Genomic DNA, 25,970 nt, shown 5'->3' on the forward strand with positions numbered 1-25,970 from the left:
GAACTGATTCAAATGTATTCTTTTTAATGGCTGAGTAGTACTCCATTGTGTATATGTACCACAGCTTTCTTATCCATTCATCTACTGATGGGCATCTAGGTTGCTTCCATGTCCTGGCTATTATAAACAGTGCTGCGATGAACATTGGGGTACACGTGTCTCTTTCCCTTCTGGTTTCCTCAGTGTGTATGCCCAGCAGTGGGATTGCTGGATCATAAGGCAGTTCTATTTCCAGTTTTTTAAGGAATCTCCACACTGTTCTTCATAGTGGCTGTACTAGTTTGCATTCCCACCAACAGTGGAAGAGGGTTCCCTTTTCTCCACACCCTCTCCAGCATTTATTGCTTGTAGACTTTTGGATCGCAGCCATTCTGACCTGAGTGAAATGGTACCTCATAGTGGTTTTGATTTGCATTTCTCTGATAATGAGTGATGTTGAGCATCTTTTCAAGTGCTTGTTAGCCATCTGTATGTCTTCTTTGGAGAAATGTCTATTTAGTTCTTTGGCCCATTTTTTGATTGGGTCATTTATTTTTCTGGAGTTGAGCTGTAGGAGTTGCTTGTATATTTTTGAGATTAGTTGTTTGTCAGTTGCTTCATTTGCTATTATTTTCTCCCATTCTGAAGGCTGCCTTTTCACCTTGCTCATAGTTTTCTTTGTTGTGCAGAAGCTTTTAAGTTTAATTAGGTCCCATTTGTTTATTTTTGCTTTTATTTCCAATATTCTGGGAGGTGGGTCATAGAGGATCCTGCTGTGATGTATGTCAGAGAGTGTTTTCCTATGTTCTCCTCTAGGAGTTTTATAGTTTCTGGTCTTACGTTGAGATCTTTAATCCATTTTGAGTTTATTTTTGTGTATGGTGTTAGAAAGTGTTCTAGTTTCATTCTTTTACAAGTGGTTGACCAGAGTTCCCAGCACCACTTGTTAAAGAGATTGTCTTTAATCTATTGTATATTCTTGCCTCCTTTGTCAAAGATAAGGTGTCCATATGTGCGTGGATTTATCTCTGGGCTTTCTATTTTGTTCCATTGATCAATATTTCTGTCTTTGTGCCAGTACCATACTGTCTTGATAACTGTGGCTTTGTAGTAGAGCCTGAAGTCAGGTATGTTGATTCCTCCAGTTCCATTCTTCTTTCTCAAGATCGCTTTGGCTATTCGAGGTTTTCTGTATTTCCATACAAATTGTGAAATTATTTGTTCTAGCTCTGTGAAGAATACCATTAGTAGCTTGATAGGGATTGCATTGAATCTATAAATTGCTTTGGGTAGTATACTCATTTTCACTATATTGATTCTTCCAATCCATGAACATGGTACATTGCTCCATCTATTAGTGTCCTCTTTGATTTCTTTCACCAGTGTTTTATAGTTTTCTATATATAGGTCTTTAGTTTCTTTAGGTAGATATATTCCTAAGTATTTTATTCTTTCCGTTGCAATGGTGAATGGAATTGTTTCCTTAATTTCTCTTTCTGTTTTCTCATTATTAGTGTATAGGAATGCAAGGGATTTCTGGGTGTTGATTTTATATCCTGCAACTTTACTATAATCATTGATTAGTTCTAGTAATTTTCTGGTGGAGTCTTTAGGGTTTTCTATGTAGAGGATCATGTTATCTGCAAACAAGTGAGAGTTTTATTTCTTCTTTTCCAATTTGGATTCCTTTTATTTCTTTTTCTGCTCTGATTGCTGTGGCCAAAACTTCCAAAACTATGTTGAATGGTAATGGTGAAAGTGGGCACCCTTGTCTTGTGCACTTTAGAGGAAATGTTTTCAATTTTTTGCCATTGAGGATAATGTTTGCTGTGGGTTTGTCATATATAGCTTTTATTATGTTGAGGTATGTTCCTTCCATTCCTGCTTTCTGGAGAGTTTTTATCATAAATGGATGTTGAATTTTGTCAAAGGCTTTCTCTGCATCTATTGAGATAATCATATGGTTTTTATTTTTCAATTTGTTAATGTGGTGTATTACATTGATTGATTTGCGGATATTGAAGAATCCTTGCATCCCTGGGATAAAGCCCACTTGGTCATGGTGTATGATCTTTTTAATGTGTTGTTGGATTCTGATTGCTAGAATTTTGTTAAGGAGTTTTGCATCTATGTTCATCAGTGATATTGGCCTGTAGTTTTCTTTTTTTGTGGGATCTTTGTCAGGTTTTGGTATTAGGGTGATGGTGGCCTCATAGAATGAGTTTGGAAGTTTACCATCCTCTGCAATTTTCTGAAAGAGTTTGAGCAGGATAGGTGTTAGCTCTTCTAAATTTTTGGTAGAATTCAGCTGTGAAGCCGTCTGGACCTGGGCTTTTGTTTGCTGGAAGATATTTGATTACAGTTTCAATTTCCGTGCTTGTGAGGGGTCTGTTAAGATTTTCTATTTCTTCCTGGTTGAGTTTTGGAAAGTTGTACTTTTCTAAGAATTTGTCCATTTCTTCCACGTTGTCCATTTTATTGGCATATAATTGTTGATAGTCGTCTCTTATGATCCTTTGTATTTCTGTGTTGTCTGTTGTGATCTCTCCATTTTCATTTCTAATTTTATTGATTTGATTTTTCTCCCTTGTTTCTTGATGAGTCTGGCTAATGGTTTGTCAATTTTATTTATCCTTTCAAAGAACCAGCTTTTGGCTTTGTTGATTTTTTCTATGGTTTCTTTTGTTTCTTTTGCATTTATTTCTGCCCTAATTTTTAAGATTTCTTTCCTTTTACTAACCCTAGGGTTCTTAATTTCTTCCTTTTCTAGTTGCTTTAGGTGTAGGGTTAGGTTATTTATTTGACTTTTTTCTTGTTTCTTGAGGTATGCCTGTATTGCTATGAACTTTCTCCTTAGGACTGCTTTTAAAGTGTCCCATAGGTTTTGGGTTGTTGTGTTTTCATTTTCATTCGTTTCTATGCAAATTTTGATTTCTTTTTTATTTCTTCTGTGATTTGTTGGTTATTCAGCAGCGTGTTGTTCATCCTCCATATGTTGGAATTTTTAATAGTTTTTCTCCTGTAATTGAGATCTAATCTTACTGCATTGTGGTCAGAAAAGATGCTTGGAATGATTTCTATGTTTTTGAATTTACCAAGGCTAGATTTATGGCCCAGGATGTGATCTATCCTGGAGAAGGTTCCATGTGTGCTTGAGAAAAAGGTGAAATTCCTTGTTTTGGGGTGAAATGTCCTGTAGATATCAATTAGGTCTAACTGGTCTATTGTATCGTTTAAAGTTTGTGTTTCCTTGTTAATTTTCTGTTTAGTTGATCTATCCATAGGTGTGAGTGGGGTATTAAAGTCTCCCACTATTATTGTGTTATTGTTAATTTCTCCTTTCATACTTGTTAGCATTTGTCTTACATATTGCGGCGCTCCCGTGTTGGTTGCATATATATTTATAATTGTTATATCTTCTTCTTGGATTGATCCTTTGATCATTATGTAGTGGCCATCTTTGTCTCTTTTCACAGCCTTTGTTTTAAAGTCTATTTTATCTGATATAAGTATTGCTACTCCTGCTTTCTTTTGGTCCCTATTTGCATGGAAAATCTTTTTCAGCCCTTCACTTTCAGTCTGTATGTGTCCCCTGTTTTGAGGTGGGTCTCTTGTAGACAACATATGTAGGGGTCTTGTTTTTGGATCCATTCAGCCAGTCTTTGTCTTTTGGTTGGGGCATTCAACCCATTTACGTTTAAGGTAATTACTGATAAGTATGATCCCATTGCCATTTACTTTATTGTTTTGGGTTTGATTTTATACACTGTTTTTGTGTTTCCTGTCTAGAGAATATCCTTTAGTATTTGTTGGAGAGCTGGTTTGGTGGTGCTGAATTCTCTCAGCTTTTGCTTGTCTGAAAAGCTTTTGATTTCTCTTCGTATTTGAATGAGATCCTTGCTGGGTACAATAATCTGGGCTGTAGGTTATTTTCTTTCATCACTTTAAGTATGTCTTGCCATTCCCTCCTGGCTTGAAGAGTTTCTATGGAAAGATCAGCTGTTATCCTCATGGGAATTCCCTTGTGTGTTATTTGTTGTTTTTCCCTTGCTGCTTTTAATATTTGTTCTTTGTGATTGATCTTTGTTAATTTGATTAATATGTGTCTTGGGGTGTTTCGCCTTGGGTTTATCCTGTTTGGGACTCTCTGGGTTTCTTGGACTTGGGTGATTATTTCCTTCCCCATTTGGGGGAAGTTTTCAACTATTATCTCTTCAAGTATTTTCTCATGGTCTTTCTTTTTGTCTTCTTCTTCTGGGACCCCTATGATTCGAATGTTGTAGCGTTTAATATTGTCCTGGAGGTCTCTGAGATTGTCCTCATTTCTTTTAATTCGTTTTTCTTTTATCCTCTCTGATTCATTTATTTCTACCATTCTATCTTCTAATTCACTAATCCTATCTTCTGCCTCTGTTATTCTAGTATTTGTTGCCTCCAGAGTGTTTTAATATTTCATTTATTGCATTATTCATTGTATATTGACTCTCTTTTATTTCTTCTAGGTCCTTGTTAAACCTTTCTTGCATCTTCTCAATCTTTGTCTCCAGGCTATTTATCTGTGATTCCATTTTGATTTCAAGATTTTGGATCAATTTCACTATCATTATTCGGAATTCTTTATCAGGTAGATTCACTATCTCTTCCTCTTTTGTTTGGTTTGGTGGGCTTTTATCCTGTTCCTTTATCTGCTGGGTATTCCTCTGTCTCTTCATCTTGTTTAAATTGCTGAGTTTGGGGTGTCCTTTCTGTATTCTGGCAGTTTGTGGAGTTCTCTTTATTGTGGCGTTTCCTCGCTCTGTGTGGGTTTGTACAGGTGGCTTGTCAAGGTTTCTTGGTTAGGGAAGCTTGTGTCGGTGTTCTGGTGAGTGGAGCTGTATTTCTTCTCTCTGGAGTGCAATGAAATGTCCAGTAATGAGTTATGGGATGTCTATGGTTTTGGGGTGACTTTGGGTTGCCTGTATCTTGGAGCTCTGGGCTGTGTTCCTTTTGCTGGAGAATTTGCTTGGTATATCTTGCCCTGAAACTTGTTGGCCCTTGTGTGGTGCTTGGTTTCAGTGCAGGTATGGAGGCATTTGATGAGCTCCTGTCAATTAATGTTCCTTGGAGTCAGGAGCTCCCTGGAGGCAGGGTTTGGACTTAAGCCTCCTGCTTCCAGTTATCGGTCTTATTTTTTACAGTAGTTTCAAAGCTTCTCCTTCTATACAGCACCAGTGATAAAACATCTGCGTTAAAGATGAAAAGTTTCTCTACCGTGAGGGTCACCCAGAGAGGTTCACAGTGTTACATGGAGAAGAGAAGAGGGAGGAGGGAGTTAGAGGTGACCCGAATGAGATGAGGTGGAATCAATAGAGAAGAGAGTGGGCTAGCCAGTAATCTCTTCCTTATGTGCACTCCACAACTGGACCGCTCAGAGTTGTTCACGGAGTTATACAGAGAAGAGAAGAAGGAGGAAGGTGACAGAGGTGGCCAGGAGGATAAAAGGGGAGAATGAAAAGGAGGGAGACAGATCCAGCCAGTAATCATTTCCCTAAGTGTTCTCCACCGTCTGGAACACACAGAAATTCACAGAGTTGGGTAGAGTAGAGAGGGGTTAGAGAGGAGACACCGGTGACCTGGTGGAGAAAAAGGAGAGTCCAAAGGGAGAGAGAGCAGTCAAGCCAGTAATCTCGCTCCCTAGTGAAAAATGGGTCCTGAAGATTGGGTTCTTAAAGGTACAAAATTGGTAACAAATACATAAAAGCAAAAATTAAAAATCTAGAGTAGAGTTTGGAATTTTAAAAATATGATGTTAAAGAAAAGAAGAAGGAAAAGAAAGAGAGAAAAAACGAACAAGCAAAAACAAACAAGGTCGCAGAAATTATAAAGAAAATATAGGTACAGAATTGATAACTAATACCAAAAAGCAAAAGTTAAAAATCTAGAGTAGAGTTTGGAATTTCAAAAATATAATGTTAAAAAAAAGAAGAAGAAAAAGAAAGAGAGAAAAAACAAACAAGAACAAACAAAGTCGCTTAAATTATAAAGAAAATACAGGTACAAAATTGATAACAAATACCAAAAAGCATAAATTAAAAATCTAGAGTAGAGTTTGGAATTTCAGATATACAATGTTATTTAAAAGAAGAGGAGAAAGAAACAGAGAAAAAGAAAAAGAAAAAATAAAAAAGGGTCACAGAAATTATAAAAAAAAAAAAAAAAAAGCTATAGGTACAAAATTGATAACAAATACCAAAAAGCTAAAGTTAAAAATCTAGCGTAGAGTTTGGAATTTCAAAAATACAATGTTAAAGAAAAGAAGGGGGTGAAAAATGGTCAAAAAAATTATAAAAAATATATATATGAAGTTTGCTTTAAAAAAAAATAGGGTCTTTTTTTTTTTTTTTGCAAAGTAATCGGTTATAAAAGTGAAAATTAAAGGAATAATAGAGGACTTAAAAAAAATAAAACAAAGAATGATCATAAAAATAGTAAAAATATATCTAGGACTTTCTCCGGTTTTGTTGTGAGTATTGTGGGTTCAGTTCATTTTTGGCTAGTTCCTCAGTCCGACTTATATTTCTCAAGATCTATAGGCCCCTTCCTATGTAGTTGGTATTAACCACAGGGTTTTAATCTATTGCCTGTAGATTCCAAGGCGGTTCCCTCTGTTATAGCTTCTTCTGTTTGCTGGTCTCTTCAGTGTCTGGTTTCTGCCCTGACACAAAGGGGACAGTGGAGGACACTTTTTTTTTTTTTTTTTTTTTTTAGGCTCACTTGTTCAGTCGCGCTGAGGGGAGGTAGAGAGGGATGCTGCAAACAAATAACACTGGCATGTGCTCACAGTGCCTCAGCCCCTCTGGGTCTGCCCCCCGTTCACGGCGCGTGTAGCCTCCCTGCCCACACTGCTCAGGCTCTAGGTTGCTCCGCTGGGAATCATCCGTGGCCGGCCCTGGCCTGCCTGCACTTCCCAGGTCCAAGCCGCTCAGGTTCAGGCACTTGGATAGTCCTCAGAGGCGCAGACTCTCAGTTGGGCCTGCGTTTTGTGCCCTTCCCAGATCTGAGCAGCTCAGGTGATGAGGTGTTTGGCGCGCGTGATTGCTGCGACTTATCGCCTCCCCGCCACTCGGTTATCTGGGTGTAAAACCAGCGCACCTTCTCAGGCAGATGTTGACTGTCCAGACCCCTAAGAAGTTTTAGTTAGCAAAGAAGCCTGCTTACAGTTTTATAGATAATGTCTCTCTTGGGCTGCGATTGCCCCCTTCCGGCTCTGGCTGCCTGTCACAGGAGGGGGATGGTCTGCCGCCGGCTATCTCTGTTCAGTCCTTTGTTCCGTGCGTGGGCCTGGCGGTGTCTTAGGTTAGGGCTGGCTTTTCACGTGGTAGATATCCCACAGTCTGGTTTGCTAGCCCAAATTATTTCGCTCAGATAGCGCTCGGGGTATTCAGGCCAGATCCTTGCGATGCAGCCCGCGCCACGCCTCCCTGCCCAGGCCCCGCTTGCTAATGGCGGATGCAGGAATCTGCGCTGCTTTTCCTCTGGGGGAGTTACAGTAGGGCTCACAATGTGCGGGTTTTAATTGTTTATTTATTTTTCCTCCCTGTTATGTTGCCCTCTGTGCTTCCAAGGCTCGGCACAGATTCGGCAGTGAGAAGGTTTCCTGGTGTTTGGAAACTTCTCTCTTTTTAAGACTCCCTTCCCAGGACAGAACTCTATCCCTCCCTCTTTTGTCTCTTTTTTTGTCTTTTATATTTTTTCCTACCTCCTTTGGAAGACTTGGGTTGCTTTTCTGGGTGCCTGATGCCCTCTGCCGGCATTCAGAAGTTGTTTTGTGGAATTTACTCGGCGTTTAAATGTTTTTTTGGTGAATTTGTGGGGGAGAAAGTGTTCTCCCCGTCCTACTCCTCCGCCATCTTCGACAAAAGCCTCTTGATGAAGGTGAAAGAGGAGGGTGAAAAAGCTGACTTAAAACTCAACATTCAAAAAACTAAGATCATGGCATCCAGCAATGATCCAACATTGCTGGCTCATCGAAAAAGCAAGAGAATGCCAGAAAAACATCTATTTCTGCTTTATTGACTATGCCAAAGCCTTTGACTGTGCGGATCACAATAAACTGTGGAAAATTCTGTAAGAGATGGGAATACCAGACCACTTGACCTGCCTCTTGAGAAACCTGTATGCAGGTCAGGAAGCAACAGTTAGAACTGGACATGGAAAAACAGATTGGTTCCAAATAGGAAAAGGAGTACATCAAGGCTGTATATTGTCAGCCTCCTTATTTAACTTATACACAGCGTACATCATGAGAAATGTTGGGCTGGAGGAAGCACAAGCTGGAATCAAGATTGCTGGGAGAAATATCAATAATCTCAGATATGCACATGACACCACCCTTATGGCAGAAAGTGAAGAAGAACTAAAGAGGCTCTTGATGAAAGTGAAAGAGGAGAGTGAAAAAGTTAGCTTAAAGCTCAACATTCAGAAAATGAAAATCATGGCATCCAGCCCCATCACTTCATGGCAAATAGATGGGGAAACAGAGGAAATAGGGTTAGACTTTGTTTTGGGGGGCTCCAAAATCACTGCAGATGGTGATTGCAGCCATGAAATTAAAAGATGCTTACTCCTTGGAAAGAAAGTTATGACCAACCTAGATAGCATATTAAAAAGCAGAGACATTACTTTGCCGACAAAGGTCCCTCTAGTCAAGGCTATGGTTTTTCCAGTGGTCATGTATGGATGTGAGAGTTGGACACTAAAGAAAGCTGAGCACCAAAGAATTGATGCTTTTGAACTGTGGTGTTGGAGAAGACTCTTGAGAGTCCCTTGGACTGCAAGGAGATCCAACCAGTCCATCCTAAAGGAGATCAGTCCTGAGTGTTCATTGGAAGGAATGATGCTGAAGCTGAAACTCTAATACTTTGGCCACCTGATGCGAAGAGCTGACTCATTTGAAAAGACCCTGATGGTGGGAAAGATTGAGGGCAGGAGGAGAAGAGGACGACAAAGGATGAGATGATTGGATGGCATCACCGATCAGTGGACATGAGTTTGGGTAAACTGCAGGAGTTGGTGATGGACAGAGAGGCTTGGCATGTTGCAGTCCATGGGGTCTCAAAGAGCCAGACAGGACTGAGTGACTGAATGACAACAACAAAGAGCTTTTTTAGAGTAACTTTATACCTAAACTTACCAGTAACTTGAAATAAAAGTATTTTGTCTTGTGTTTATTCTCAAAGTAATTTTAAAAAGATCATCAAGTTGCTTCAAAGTTTTATGTACTATTTTTCTGATAGCATTTCATTTTCTCATATTATCTTTTTGCATTTGTAGGGTTGATTTTTATTACATATGGTTCATAGTAGATTTTTGTTCCGTCATTCCTAGACTCAAGGCAATGCAATATTCTTTCCATGTGTGGTTTATTTTAAATCATTTAAACTATATTCTACCTTTCAGACAAAGATTTGAACTAGAGGACTAAAATGATTAGATCTTGCTTGATTTCTTTTCAGTAATTTAACATTGCCACAATTTGACAGATTTCTAATAGAATATTAGGTATAAATTTGACAGACATCGTCTTGTCCCCACCAAATTATAGATGAGAAATATGCAGACCCAGTGTAACTCAATCACCTCCTCAATCCTATTTCCACTTTCTAAACCTTATCCATTAATAAATTCAAGTATTTAATACTTAGTAAAAGGAAGTGGGTAAATTTGTTCAGTTATGAATACATCAAGGTAGGTAAAAGCTGAATTCAAAATACTCTGCTTACTAAGTAATTCAACATTGGGTAAATATGCTTTTTTTTTTTTTTTTACATCAGTGAAGAATCTTTGTATTTGAATAGTTAAAATCACTGAAAAAATAAGAGCATTTGGGCAAAGTGAAAATTAATTGGCAAAGGAAGTGCTCAAATTATAGTAATAGTTGGGCAAAGCCACAATAAGCCCAATAAAGACTGTTCTGATTTGGGGAGAAGAGCTTTGAGGCTTATTTAGATCAAATAAGTACATACTGTTTTACAGACAATTTTTTAGAATAGTTTTAAGTTTGCAAAAAAACTGAGAGGAAGGTGGGTTTCCCAAACACCCTCTTACCTCACACATGTATAGTCTCCCCCATTATCAATATCACTTACCAGAATGGCACATTTCTTACTAAGGATGAATCTACATTATCACCTCATAATCACCCAAAGTTCATAGTTTACTTTAGGGATTTTTCTTGGTATTATATATTCTATGGACTTGGGAGAAATGTTTAATGACACAATCCGTTATTACAGTATTAAACAGAGCAGTTTCATTGCCCTAAAGATTGTCTGTGCTCTGCCAATTAATCTCTCTACCACCCTTCTCTCCAGTAGCCTCTCATCTTTTTATTGTATCCATAGTTTTACTTTTCCCATAATATCATATATTTGAAATCATATAGGATATAGCCTTTTCAGATTGCTTATTTCACTTAGTAATAGGCATGTATGATTCTGACATGTCTTTTCATGGCTTAATAGCTCATTTTTTGTGTGCTGAATAATACTCCATTTTATGAATGTACTATGGTTTATGTATCCACTCACCTAGTGAGGGACATCTTGTTTGCTTCCAAACAAGCTGCTATTAACAAGTCAATTATGAACAATTATGAACTGCTATTAACATTATGTGCAGGTTTCTGTGTGGATAGAAAAATTTCAGCTTCTTTAGGTAAATGCCAAGGAGTATGTTTGCTGAATTGTATAGCAAGAATATGTCTAGTTTGGTAAGAAATGCCAACTTGTCTTCCAAAGTGGCCGAACCATTTTGCATTCCCACCAGCCAAGTCTAATACCTGTTATTCAACATCCTAGTCAGCATTTGGTATTGTCATTTCCTAGATTTGACCATGCTAATAGGTATATGGAGGTATCTGATTGTTGTTTGAATTTTCATTTGCTTGATGATGCATCATTTTATATGCTTATTTGCCATCTGTCAATATTCTTTAATGAGATCTCTGTTAAGGACTTTTGCCCAGTTTTTAATTAAATTGTTTAGCTTTAAGAATTCTTTGTATTTTTGGATAACTTCTTTATCACATGTGCCTTCTGAAAATATTTTCTTCTGTATCTTGTCTTCTCAATCTCTTGAAATTCTTTTACAGAGCAGAAATGTTTAATCTTAATCAGTCCAGTTTACCAGTTACTGAATATTTATTTCAAGGATTGTATCTTTGGTGTTTATTTAAATGGCATCATCATACCCTAGGTCATCTAATCTTTCTACTATGCTATCTTTTAAGAGTTTTATAGTTTGAGAATTTCTGTGTCAGTCTGATTCGTTTTAAACTATTTTTGTGAAGGATGAAAGGTAGTGTGTACATTCAAGTTTTTGCACATGGATTCCCAGGTGTCTAAGCAGCATTTGGAGAAAACATTATCTTTGCTTCATTATATTGTCCTTTCTCTTGCCAAAGGTCAGTTGATTACATACATGGGGGTCTTCAGTTCAGTCGCTTAGCCGTGTCCAACTCTCTGTGACCCATGGACTGCAGCACGCCAGGCCTCCCTGTCCATCACCAACTCCCGGAGTTCACTCAAACTCATGTGCATTGAGTCAATGACGCCATCCAACTCCCTCATCCTCTGTCATCCCCTTCTCCTCCTACCTTTAATCTCTCCCAGCATCAGGGTCTTTTCAAAAGAGTCTGTTCTTCGCATCAGGTGGCCAAAGTATTGGAGTTTCAGCTTCAGTATCATTCCCTCCAAAGAAATCCCAGGGCTGACCTCCTTCAGAATGGACTGGTTGGATCTCCTTGCAGTCCAAGGGACTTTCAAAAGTCTTCTTCAACACCACAGTTCAAAAGCATCAGTTCTTCAGCTCTCATCTTTCCTTAGGTCCAACTTTCACATCCATAAATGACTGCCAGAATGACCATAGCCTTGACTAGAGGGACGTTTGTTAGCAAAGTAATGTCTCTGCTTTTTAATATGCTATCTTGGTTGGTCATAACTTTCCTTCCAAGGAGTAAGTGTCTTTTAATTTCATGGCTGCAGTCACCATATGCAGTGATTTTGGACCACCAAAGAATAAAATCTGTCACTGTTTCCGCTGTTTCCCCATCTCTTTGCCATGAAGTGATGGGACCGGATGCCATGATCCTCATTTTCTGAATGTTGAGCTTTAAACCAACTTTTCCACTCTCCTCTTTCACTTTCATTGAGAGGCTTTTGAGTTCCTCTTCACTTTCTGCCATAAGGGTGGTGTCATCTGCATATCTGAGGTTATTGATATTTCTCCCGGCAATCTTGATTCCAGCTTGTGCTTCCTCCAGCCCAGTGTTTCTCACAGTTCTCTGCATAGAAGTTAAATAAGCAGGGTGACAATATACAGCCTTGACGTACTCCTTTTCCTATTTGGAACCAGTCTGTTGTTCCACATCCAGTTCTAACTGTTGCTTCCTGACCTGCATACAGGTTTCTCAAGAGGCAGGTGGTCTGGTATTTCCATTTCTTTTAGAATTTTCCACAGTTTATTGTGATCCACACAGTCAAAGGCTTTGGAATAGTTAAAAAAGAAGAAATAGATGTGTGGTTTTTTTTTTTTTTTTTCCTGGTACTCTCTTGCTTTTTTGATGATCCAGCAGATGTTGGCAATTTGATCTGTGGTTCCTCTGCCTTTTCTAAAACAAGCTTGAACATCTGGAAGTTCACGGTTCACGTACTGTTGAAGCCTGGCTTAGAGGATTTTGAGCTTACTTTGCTAGCATGAGAGATGAGTGCAATTTTGCAGTAGTTTGAACAATTCTTGGCATTGCTTTTCTTTGGGGGAAAAAATAATTGGAACAAAACTGACCTTTTCCAGTCCTGTGGCCACTGCTGAGTTTTCCAAATTTGCTGGCATATTGAGTACAGCACTTTCACAGCATCATCGTTCACCCAAGATGGATGGGTCATGGTGGAGAGTTCTGATAAAATGTGGTCCACTGGAGAAGGAAATGTCAAACCACTTCAGTATTCCTGCCTTGAGAACCCCATGAACAGTATGAAAAGGCAAAAAGATAGGACACTGAAAGATGAATTCCCCAGATCGGTAGGTGCCCAATATGCTCCTGGAGATCAGTGGAGAAATAACTCCAGAAAGAATGAAGAGATGGAGCCAAAGCAAAAACAGCACCCAGTTGTGGATGTGACTGGTGATGGAAGCAAGGTCTGATGCTGTAAAGAGCAATATTGCATAGGAACCTGGAATGTTAGGTCTGTGAATCAAGTCAAATTGTAAGTGATCAAACAGGAGATGACAAGAGTGAAGGTCTAAATTTTAGGAATCAGCGAACTAAAATAGACTAGAATGGGTGAATTTAACTCAGATAACCATTATATCTACTACTGTGGGCAAGAGTCCCTTAGAATAAATGGAGCAGCCATCATAGTCAACAAAGGAGTCCAAAATGCAGCACTTGGATGCAGTCTCAAAAACGACAGAATGATCTTTGTTCGTTTCTAAGGCAAACCATTCAATATCACGGTAATCCAAGTCTATGCCCTGATCAGTAATGCTGAAGAAACTGAAATTGAATGATTCTATGAAGACATACAAGACCTTTTAGAATTAACACCCCCAAAAGATGTCCTTTTCATTATAGGGGACTGGAATGCAAATGTAGGAAGTCAAGAAATACCTGGAATAACAGGCAAATTTGGCCTTGGAGTACAGCATTATCATGCGAGTGTATACTCCTCAGTTTTTGTCTCATCACAACAAAGATTTGGAGTGATGGACACTAAAGCCCCCTCCGCGTGTAACAGCTCTTGGGTCTTGGATAGACCGTATTATAGCTCTTAGACAAATCAGTGTTACAGCTCAGTGTTACAGCTCTACTTTATTTAGAAGATAGAAGAAAAATCCATCTTCGAGCTGTTAGGGCACCTTGATCCAAAGACTTGAAGAGAAGAGTGCCCCAGCACATGGGGGGGAGAGAGAGAGAGAGAGAACGCGCGCGAGCGCTATAACACGGTCTATCTAAGACCCGAGAGCTGTGACACGCTGAGGGGACTTTAATGTCCATCACTCAGAATCTTTGTTGTGACGAGAAAAAAACCGAGGACATACACTCACCTGGCAGAATGAAGCAGGGCAAAGACTAATAGAATTCTGCTAAGAGAATGCACTGGTCATAGCAAACACCCCCTTCCAACAACACAAGAGAAGATTCTACACATGGTCATCACCAGATAGTCAACACCAAAATCAAATTGATTATATTCTTTGCAGCTTAAGATGGAGAAGCTCTATACAATCAGCGAAAACAAGACTGGGAGCTGACTGTGGCTCAGGTCATGAACTTGAAATGTTGTTGCAGAACTACGAAAGACGTTGGGATTCTTGACCTCTGGAGGAGAAGAATTCAATCCAGGGCCAGAGACGAGGCTTGATTGCTCAGAGCTTTTGTGTAATAAAGTTTTATTAAAGTATAAAGGAGATAGAGAAAGCTTCTGAAATAGACATCAGAAGGCGGCAGAAATAACACCACCTGCTAGTCTTTAACTGGATGTTATATAGTTACTAGCAGTCTGTCAGTGAAAGAAAGGAATGTCTCAAAACTCAGAGAATGGCCCCAGGCCCCTCACCCACAAGATGCATTTTGAGATAATCTTGGCACCAGGGGAGTCATCTGGGGCCATAAACGATTGACTTGAATCTTGTATAAAGGTAGATTACCATACAAATAGTTCCATTTACATGGATTAGCAGAACAATGTATGAGGATAATATATGGTTCTGAGCCTAAATCTGAGCTTTTAGAAGGAATGGACTTGAAGATAGAGTCTGCGGTAAATGCATAGTACATTAACATAGTTTAAGACAAACATTTCCATAAGAAAAATGTATTGGTTATCTCAAGATTTGAGAAAAGTTAAGTTCAGGTGGAACCGTGTGTCATTATGGCAACACAGTATTTTAAGAAAAACCTCTTTTTAAATTTGTATAGAGAAGGGGAAAAAATATATCACTAGTTTGTTTCCTCCTGCCACTTAAGAGAGAGATTTAAAAAAATGTCTGACACTTGCAGCCTATATCCTCTGTTTGGAGACCCCTGGCCTTCCTGCCTGTTACCCTCTCAAACTCATTATTGCCAAATTTAGACTTAAATTGAAGAAAGTAGGGAAAACCACTAGACCATTCAAAGTGAAAGTAAAGTGAAGTTGCTCAGTCGTGTCTGACTCTTTGCAACCTCATGGACTGTAGCCTACCAGGCTCCTCCGTCCGTGGGATTTTCCAGGCAAGAATACTGGAGGGGGTTGCCATTGCCTTCTCCAGGAGATCTTCCCCACCCAGGGATTGAACCCAGGTCTCCAGCATTGCAGGTAGATGCTTTACCGTCTGAGCCACCAGGGAAGTCAAAAGTAGAATGGACTGAAGTATCTCAGATCAGCTCATATATGGCCTTGTAACCCACAATAAAGGATCTTGACATTGACATTGAAGTCGCTCAGTCATGTCCGGCTCTTTGCAACCCCATGGACTGTAGCCTACCAGGCTCCTCCGTCCATGGAATTTTCCAGGCAGGAGTACTGGAGTGGGTTGCCATTTCCTTCTCCAGGAGATCTTCCCGACCCAGGGATCGAACCCAGATCTCCTGCATTGTAGGCAGATGCTTTACCGTCTGAGCCACCAGTATGACCTAAATAAAATCCCTTATGATTATACAGAAGTATGCACAGTTAGCAAAAGGGTGCAAATGGTGTGTGGGTAGGGCATATGTGGTACTGAAGGTACTTGTAGTTCATTGAGGGGATCCATGGATGCGATATTCCCAGTGGTTCAGTTATGGGCTTCTTGATGGAGTCCACCATACCATTAGTAGGATCTGAGTTCCTTTATTGTACCCCAAGTGTTCTGTCTTCTGTACTTCTCAATCCTAAATTGTGTAGCTCATGAGTTAGTATTGTGAATGGGGTGACAGAGAAATTAGCCTCTTTGGCAGAATCTTGCAGACCTGGGGAAGTCAAATGCTCTCTCTTTTCCCCACAGGAGATGTCACAGGCTGAGGAATATCTCTGTTAGCTCTAAGGTATGCTGCCTTGGAACATAAAGAAGGCTGAACACCAACGAACTAATGCTTTTAAATTGTGGTGCTGGAGAAGAATTTTGAGTCTCTTACACTGCAAAGAGATCAAACCAGTCAATCTTAAAGGAAATCAACACTGAATATTCACTGGAAGAACTGTTGCTGAAGCTGAAGCTCCAATACTTTGGTCACCTGATGTGAAGAGCCAACTTATTTGAAAAGACCCTGCTGGGAAAGGGAGAAGACAAAAGGGAAAGGCAGAAGCAAAAGATAAGATGGTTAGATAGAATCACCAACTCAGTAGACATGAATTTGAGCAAACTCTGGGAGATAGTGGAGGACAAGAGGAGCCTGGTGTGCAATAGTCCATGGTGTCGCAAAGAGTCAGACATGATTTAGTGACTGAAAAACAGCAACAACAAATGCTGCTTTGGATAAGGTGAGATGCAGGTAAGTTAATTTGTTTCCCTTACCTACTTCAGTGTATGTTAAGTCATATTTATTTGGCTCCAGTAGTGTGTGGAAATTCTTCTCTAGAAACTTAGACTTCTACAAAGGCTCTCTCATTCATGGATGATCATCTAACTCAGTGTTCTCTAGGGGTTCCTGGGACCACAGCCAAGAGGAGCTCGGTCTGGCTCATGGTCCACAGCCAGGATTGAGGTCTATCTGCCATGTCACCTGCCATGTGGGTGGATGACACCGCTTCCAGGTTCCTTTGCCTGTATCTCTGATTCTCAAATCTCCCTCAGAGGTACTTTTATCCATGGATTGATGCTGAATTTTTACCGTTGGGTTAGGGGAAAGCATGGGAGATACTACCATGATGCTGCTATCACCCACCAATACATTGCATTTTCATTTTCATTTAGTATAAAATGGTTTTAAATTTGTCTTGAAATTTCTTACTTGGCTTCATATGTTATTTAAAGGTATGTTGTTTGATTGCCCATATTTTGGAATTATCCAGTTGTCTTTTTGTTATTGATTTCTAGTTTAACTCCACTGTAGTCTAAAAGCAGGTTTTGTTTATGATGATTTCTATGCTTTTAAAGATGTTTTATGACCCAGAATGTGGTCTATCTTGATGAGTGTTTTATGGGGGCTTGCAAAAAAAAAAAAAAAATGTGTATTCTGCTGTTTTGGCTGAAGTAATTTATAGATATCAATTATATTGTTGATTTATGGTACTGTTATAGTTAACTCTATCCTTACTGTTTTTCCTCCTGCCTGGTCTGTCCATTTCTGATGGAGGGTTGTTGAAGACTTCAACTCTTCAACTGTAACAGTAGATTCATTTATTTCTCCTTGTAGTTCTATCAGTTTTTGCCTCATAGAGTTTGATACTGTCATTGGGTGGATACACATTAAGAATTGTTATGTCATCTTAGAATGCCCTTTTTATCTCCAGTAACTTTCCTTTGGTGTCTGTTCTATAGTACATACTGTTTTCACATGATCATGTTTACAGGAAAGAACGACTTGGGAAAGGTTTGAGTTGCATTTCTTTTTAACCCCTGTTTGTTGATTTCACTCGTTATCAAATGAGTACTAAGATCTGAAAGCTGAAGGCTCTGACAAGTGTTTTTTAACTGGTTTTCTGTTTGAATATAGCAGGATTACTGAGTGTTAAAAAAATGAACAGACCATGTCATGTGACTCTAATTACTGATGTTTTTCACCTCTCTTTTTGTTTCTTTCCCTTCCCTTCATTCCAAAATAATTGTATAGATATAACACAGAATGGGAATACAAAATGACAGTCTATCAAAAATAGAAGTAATGAACATTAATTACTCTAAAGTGGGAAGAAAAAAGAAAGTGTCTTAAATGAAACACAAAAATTCTATAGAGCTTCTATCAGAAGGGAGAGGAGAGTAAAGAACTCAATGCAAATGCTATGTCATGTTGAAAAATATCGTCCTTTTGGGCAAGGTAATCAGTTTAGAACTTTAAATACATATTCAAAACCAATATCAAGTTCAGATTAATTATGTTAATTTGATAGGTAATTCTCTTTGATAAGTATTATTTTCCTGAGGGTAATCATGTAATTACATCTTTTTTGTCTTTCTTGGCTAGTTACCCAGGACACTCATGTAACATTCTTTATCCTAAACTTGATATAATTTGATAATCTTATATTTAATCTAATCTATAGTTTTTTTTTAATGTGTTAAGATTTTTCTTTGTGTTTATGTGCATTCTATTTGATATTGAGCTTAATTTTCAGACGCCATTTAGCATATGCAGTTTGGATGTTAATTCCACTTCCAGTGGTGAGTTATAGTTAATATAAGCCAATCGTTCTCAGTTCCAGCTACAAATTAAAATCACCTGAGGGATCTCTACCCATGACACATACCTGAGCACCACTCAAATGGATAAGGCCTGATTATTGGGATATTGTTTTAAAAACTCCATAGTTGCGTCAAAAGTGCAGGCAGAGTTGAGGACAGTCAACCTCAAGAAACTATTACTCTCATCCTCCTCTGACTCAGGCTCTCAAACCTAAGTCCTTAGTGACAGCATTGACCTGAACCACAGAGACAGGTCATGGATAGACACATGATCTGTTTCAAAACATGGAATCAGAGAGGAATTTGCTTTGTATTTTTGTAAGAATTCCTCACTGTAAAGAGAAAGCCATTGAAATATTTGGTCCCTAATGTCTATGAAGGCTTAATGTCATGTCTAAGTTTCCTAATGTCTAAGGACTTCCCTGGTGACTCAGATGGTAGAGAATCTGCCTCTAGTGCAGGAGACCAGGGTTCGATCCCTGGGCCGGGAAGACCTCCTGGAGAAGGGAATGACAACCCACTCTAATATTGTTGCCTGGTGAATCCCATGGACAGAGGAGCCTGTCAGGCTTCAGTCCATGGGGTCACAAAGAGTTGGACACAACTGAACGACTAATGCTTTCTTTCTTTCAGTGTCTATGAGTATTGTCATTTGTTTGGCATAAGGTCCAATACTTCTTCATCTACCTTGCTATCAATATGTGCAGAAATGTAGAGCTGATGAGAAAAATGCAGGAGAGGGGAGTTAGTCACTGATTTATCTAACTCTAAAACCAGCCTTATGGCTCATGTTTATGTATAGGAAATTAACCAATTGATGTCCTCCCATAGGTTTTGGACACTCCTGGATTCCATATCTTTACTTCACTAGTTTGGCTATGCATGATGCAGCAATGAATTTGGCCTGTAATGATTTTTCTTGAAGCTTACCATAGATGTATTGCTAATTAATGTATGTATATATGTCAGATTAGTCACTTCATCATTGGTTATATTTATAGTTTTCTTCATAAGCATGATTTATTTTCTGTTAAAACTATATTTGGGTTGTTGAGCACATCTTCTCCTATATATCCTTATGATAGTTGTTCACAGAAGTTATCCAAGTGTAGTGGAGAAAGAAATGGTAAATATTAGAGGCTGAAGTGTTAGAAATGACTATTTTTTAAAATCTAACTGCATATCAGTCTTCCCACAGCATAGAACTTCTTGGAGTACTGATAGTTTTACATCTTTGGTAATGTCTTTACATGTCTTCTTATAATATAAATTGACAAAGCCATGCATTTTTGCCTACTTTACTGTTTTCCATGTATTCTTCCAGCCAAATGAAATGCAGCAGCCAATGGCATGTGCCATTTTTACTGTTTTACATTATGAAACCCCCAAGTAAGTTTGTAGATGTAACACCATTGTGCAGTTTTATAAAGTACTGCTTCAAACTATTAGATTTTCATCAAACTTCCCCAACACAGGTGCTGACTAAGTCTGGGGAGAAAGTTACACCAGTGTTGAGTTCTCCACATCAGGGAGGCTGAGGGGGCCAACGGTACTCTATTTCAGTCTATTACGGCAGTGCGAAATTGCGGGGTTAAAGTTAAAAGGTCATGCAGATCTTTTTTTATGGGAACTTCTGATGTTTAAATATCCGTTAAACCAGTCAACAAAGAAACACACACCATGTGGGTCAAACACATCTTGCTTGCTGACTAGCTGTATGTATGCTTGGGAGTGACTATAGTCATCAGTCTGAACTAGGGCTAGGAATCTTCTGTGTCCTTTCCCAGCTCTTGCTAGCTGTAGACTTTCTCTCCTAAGACACTAGTGACCTGGGTCTGCCTTCCTGCATCATTATCTTTTTGAAGTTATCAAGTGTGAAGAGCTGCCAAAAAACGTATTTTCCTGCTTTCTTGTGTATGAGTATTCTACATTTTCTTTCGCACCTTTCAGCTCGGTTGGTCACCCACGTTAGAGCAATGGATTAATTTCGGATTTAGTGTTTGGTGTTGTTTTTAAGCCTTTCTCTTAAATCTTTGTAATTATTTTTGAAGCTGCCTAGGGCCTGCTGGCTATTAATTATATTCTACTGAAAACTGAAAGTTCTATCATAGAGTTCTTTCACTATTATAGATGCATAAATTTATGGTGTATGTGGATGTGTCCATGTACACATCAGATCAGATCAGATCAGTTGCTCAGTCGTGTCCGACTCTTTGCGACCCCATGAATCGCAGCACGCCAGGCCTCCCTGTCCATCACCAACTCCTGGAGTTCACCGAGACTCACGAGCATCGAGTCAGTGATGCCATCATGTCCATCGAGTCAGTGATGCCATCCAGCCATCTCATCCTCTGTCGTCCCCTTCTCCTCTTGGCCCCAATCCCTCCCAGCATCAGAGTCTTTTCCAATGAGTCAACTCTTCGCATAAGGTGGCCAAAGTACTGGAATTTCAGCTTTAGCATCATTCCTTCCAAAGAAATCCCAGGGCTGATCTCCTTCAGTATGGACTGGTTGTATCTTCTTGCAGTCCAAGGGACTCTCAAGAGTCTTCTCCAACACCACAGTTCAAAAGCATCAATTCTTCCGTGCTCAGCCTTCTTCACAGTCCAACTCTCACATCCATACATGACCATAGGAAAAACCATAGCCTTGACTAGACGAACACACATAGGTAAATTTTAGGATAAATTAAATAACACAGTAAATATAAAATAAACTAGGAAAATAACTGAATCTCCTAGCAGAGTTGATGACAAAGTCCTACTTTATCAACACAATTTTCCTATGTTTCAAATTTGAGTGAAGTATAAGGTATTTCTTGCTGGGAAAGTCAGTCACACATGTGGTTCAAAATTGACGACAGCTGAAGGTGTGAGTTCTTTCCACCACATAAGGGAGTTGTTAGCAGCTCCTACTCTATTATTCTGTGGCCTGGCAGATTGGTAGAAAAGAATTAAAACAGTCAATAATTACCTTCAGAAACCATGCACACTGCTTTGGCAGGGGTAGAGAATGCAGTTGGCAGATTTTCTGGAGGACAGAACCTCAAAGGCCTTTTCTGATATTTTCCAAAGTTTTTTAGGACTGCTCTGTTACTTAGCAGTCCCTACCACTGTTTCATACCCAGTTTTGGCAGAAAAAAATCTGCCATTAAATAAAGCCTTGGATCTAGCAATAATTTTCCAAATGTTCAATTTCTTTGGATAAAATGGCCAAGGACATTTCTTATAACCCAGTAAAAATTAGTTTCAGTGAAGTCCTAATTTCATTTATTTTTTAAAAGCTGTCTTTTAAAATAAAAATTAGCACTATAAAAGAATCTACAATGAAAAATTAGTGTAATTTTCACCCTAGATTCTGACCTCCCTTCCCAGTGCATTTTATTTTTAAGAGTTATTCTACACACACACACACACACACACACAGATGGTGAATTGTTTTTCTTTCGGTTATTGAATTTTCAATAAACTAAAAATAAGCTGAAATGAAGTATATTTAGTTTTTGAAGAGGTATACTATAATTTCTATGCTAGATTACCAGTCTAGCAACTATCCATTGCAATCTCCAACCTTCCGGGTATGTAAAAGCAAAGCAGACTTTGACAAGTGTTAAAGAAAGGCTGTATGGTGGAATGGAGAGATTTGAGTCTCATGTGGCCTAATATGTCTTTTCTCTGTTCCCTACCCTGGAGGCGAGGTAAAAGGAGCCTACTTTTCCCAGCCTAAGCCAAATGTAGGACCTCTTGTAATTCCTGCTGCTGCTGCTGCTGCTAAGTCGCTTCAGTCGTGTCCGACTCTGTGCGACCCCATAGACGGCAGCCCACCAGGCTCCTCTGTCTCTGGGATTCTCCAGGCAAGAACACTGGAGTGGGTTGCCATTTCCTTCTCCAAGGCATGAAAGTGAAAAGTGAAAGTGAAGTCGCTCAGTCGTGTCCAACTCTCAGCGACCCCATGGACTGCAGCCTTCCAGGCTCCTCCATCCATGGGATTTTCCAGGCAAGAGTACTGGACTGGGATGCCATTGCCTTCTCCGCTTGTAATTCCTAGGGGGAGTCTATAAGAAGAGGAGGGCAGCATTTAACTCCTCTACTTGGGACCCGAGTCAGCAATGGCACCAATGTTAAGTTTGGTGGGAATGTTGATAGAGCTCACAAGCATAGACACAGAAGCCTGTTTCTTCCTCAAAGCATCCTCAAGACAGAGTACGGAGAGAAGACAGACCTGCTCTACTACTACGTGCTGTGGGAAGAGATGCATTTACCCCAAGCCAAATGGGCACTAATGAGGGTAGCTTGGCTTGAATTATCTTGATAAACTTCTCCCAAAATGTCAGCTAAGGATGATGGTGAGAAGGCTCAAATAATGGAAGGCTTTCTGGGGACCTCAGTAGCAGGCAGCAAATAATCTCTGATGTGGGCCTCTCCTACCATAAGAACTCACCTGAGGCAAGAGAGGTCCACATCAAGGATTGTGTACTATGGAGGTTTTCTTGGAAGAGCTGTATCCACCCTACACTACATCTAGCACTCGGTTGCCTTCTTTCCTGACAGTAGGTATGGCCAGATTACATCAGTCACATAAAAGACTTGAGCCTCCTTTCTTGCAACCTGACCTCTGACAGTGTGGGACCATCAGAAGCAGAATGACAGGGGTGTAGAACGAGGAGGATGTAATAGACCAAGGACAGGGTAGTGGAAAAAGAGATGCAGCATCCCATCCCCAGCGCATGACTCCAGTCACAGCCAACCCCTGAGATGGGGAATGGAGAAGTGTTGCATTAGATGTGGTTTGAGTTTAGAATAGACTAGAGTTTATAGTTGGAGAAGGAAATGGCAACCCACTCCAGTGTTCTTGCCTGGAGAATCCCAGGGACGGGGGAGCCTGGTGGGCTGCTGTCTATGGGGTCGCACAGAGTCGGACATGACTGAAGTGACTTAGCAGCAGTAGAGTTTATAGTATCTTAAAAATGAGTCATTAGTATTTTTTAAAAAAGATTATTATGAATTACAAGTGATTCAAAAGCTATGAGGTGATGGGAAAAGGCACCATGAAGACAGAAATATAAAGTGGATTCCTATTTTCCTCGAAGTTAAGCTCTCAATAAGTCATCTATGCATATAGAAAAGATATCTCTGTATTCTTTTTAAGGCATAAAAGTGAAATACTACCTGTGATGCTCCATGCTTTTATTTCCTCTTTAATGTATTTTGCATGTCTCTTAAATGAGCATACCCTTTTAGTTAGGGTCTTGCTAGCTGCTGCAACAAATGAGTTCTGAAGTCTTAGTAGCTCAGTTCATTAGAAGTTTCTCTTGCTCATGTGATCAGCAACAATCTTTCCTCTTCGATGCTTTCTCTAGCTGCTTTGCATCTTGAACACCTGGCTTCCAAGGTACCTATTTCCTCTGCATTAAACAAAGCGCATAGAGGTAGAATGTGGGAGGTTTTTGTGGACTAGCACCAGAAAGATATGTACCATGTTTGTCCATATCCCACTGACCTCTGTACATGGCCACATCTGCCTGCCAGGATAGCTCGTAAATAGAGCCTAGTTCTGTGAGTAGTATGAAGAGTAAACTGTTTACCTGTCAGCTTACTAAGCAATAACTAGTAAGCTAGTATATCTACATTTAACTTCAAAACAGCTCCAGACTGTTCCATTTTTTGGCTGTTCCATAATTTATGTAATGTTATCTGATCTTTTTCTCTTTCAAACAGTACTGCAAAGAACATTCTTATTCATGAATTTGGACATACGTGAATATACCTTAAGTTCTTAGAAGTGAAATTGCTATTTGAAAATTGAAAACTTTTATTTGTTTCCTTCCAAAGAAAGTTTTATCAATTACATGCCGATAAATAATTTATGCGAGAAGGCAATGGCAACCCACTCCAGTACTGTTGCCTGGAGAATCCCAGGATGGCAGAGCCTGGTGGGCTGCCATCTATGGGGTGGCACAGAGTTGGACATGACTGAAGCTACTTAGCAGCAGCAGCAAATAATTTATGAGGTTATCTATCCTGCCTATCTCCCACCCCACTTAAGTGGAATTAGTTCTCCATTGTTATTTCTTTCAATTAATATACATTTTACTTGCATTAATTAGTTGCAATTATTCCTGAGTGCTGTTGTAAATATATCCTTTGCAGCTAGTTTTCTCCTAGTAAAGTCAGAGGTAGCAGAACTATAATTGGTTACTTAACCAATTCTGTGGCTTTGGGGGAGGAATCACTTTGTATCACATGGGCTTATTTGGAAAACTGGGATGTTAGATATGACTTTTTACAAAGATCCTTCAGTTCATATAATTCAAGCAAAAACTACAAAATAAAGCATTACAAGCAACTCTAGGTCAGAAACATGCTAACAATGATTTCTTAATGAAGTAAGACATATCACTAGAAATAATACTGCTGCTGCTAAGTCACTTCAGTTGTGTCCAACTCTGTGTGATCCCATAGATGGCAGCCCACCAAGCTCCCCTGTCCCTGGGATTCTCCAGGCAAGACCACTAGAGTGGGTTGCCATCCCTTTCTCCAATACATGAAAGTGAAAAGTGAAAGTGAAGTCGCTCAGTCGTGTCCAACTCTCAGCAACCCCATGGACTGCAGCCCACCAGGCTCCTCCATCCATGGGATTTTCCAGGCAAGAGTACTGGAGTGGGGTGCCATTGCCTTCTCCAGAAATAATGCTAGAGGCATTTAATTAAGAGGCAAAATGCTTACCTGAACATTGGTGTGATGCCGTTTAGTGTAATACTTTATGATCCTGCAAAAACAGATGCTGCTGTAATACACAGCATCTGTGTCTCTTTAATTAATTTTAAATATTTTAAAAATTAAGTAAATGAAAAAAAAAATGAAGTTTCCAGCTTTTATATCATCTGCTTTTCTGTTCTTTTGTTAAATAATCTTGTGAATATCTTTCTTTGGACAAAAAATTGGAAATAAATAATTAAGCAGTTTTCTAATGGAAATACAAGCTAGTAAAAGTCTAAATTGATACAATTTTTTTAAACTAATGGTAATACTCTAAAGATGTCTGTTGCCTAATATGCTTTGGCCAAACTTTAATTTGCATTTGTCTACAGGCAGGATCTTAGGTTTAATTTGCTTATATGTATGGGTACATGTATCCCCTTGACTAGTGTGGAGTATGTGAGGAATATTTGAGGAATAGTTTGGAAGCTCCCTGTATCAGTTGGACTGAGAGCTTGGATTGTTGGATAAGTATAATTAGAAAGACTGGGACTGTGATGCTAAAACTTGAAGGTCTGATGTTAATGTTTATATCCCTGTAATGGAGTTTTGTGAGCTGGTGGTGGGGAAGAGAGAGAATGAGAATTGGGGTCCTATCTTTGCCTGCATTGCTATAGTGTCTACTCTATCTGAAATCAGTTGGGAACCAAGATTCACCTCACAAGTGAAGAAGGGGAATCTAGGGAGAGGAGAAATCTGATCAATCAAGGCAGTGGAGTTTTCTGGCAGGTTTTCCAGGGTGTTGCCATGTCCTTTGCTTGACGTGGGCTCTACTAGGTCCAAGGCAAAGCCGTGAAGCAAAGAGGGGTCATAGTTTCAATTTGCATTCTAATTCTTTCACTTCCACTTCTCCATCCACTTAGAGGGCTCAGAAAGGTAAAGTAACTCTAGCAC

At 39.4% G+C, this 25,970-nt stretch overlaps 1 long non-coding RNA gene across 1 annotated transcript in view; it reads left to right on the forward strand.

Moving 5' to 3' along the window:
* Positions 1-18,851, forward strand: part of LOC123335102 — a 74,015-nt gene extending 55,164 nt beyond the window's left edge. The window contains exons 2-3 of the long non-coding RNA XR_006553439.1: positions 15,982-16,468; positions 16,619-18,851. This is a non-coding gene — a long non-coding RNA (uncharacterized LOC123335102). The remainder of the gene's footprint in view (positions 1-15,981; positions 16,469-16,618) is intronic.
* Positions 18,852-25,970: the final 7,119 nt, after the last annotated feature.

This window comes from Bubalus bubalis, chromosome 9 (assembly GCF_019923935.1).
Source record: "Bubalus bubalis isolate 160015118507 breed Murrah chromosome 9, NDDB_SH_1, whole genome shotgun sequence".
Classification (NCBI taxonomy): domain Eukaryota; kingdom Metazoa; phylum Chordata; class Mammalia; order Artiodactyla; family Bovidae; genus Bubalus; species Bubalus bubalis.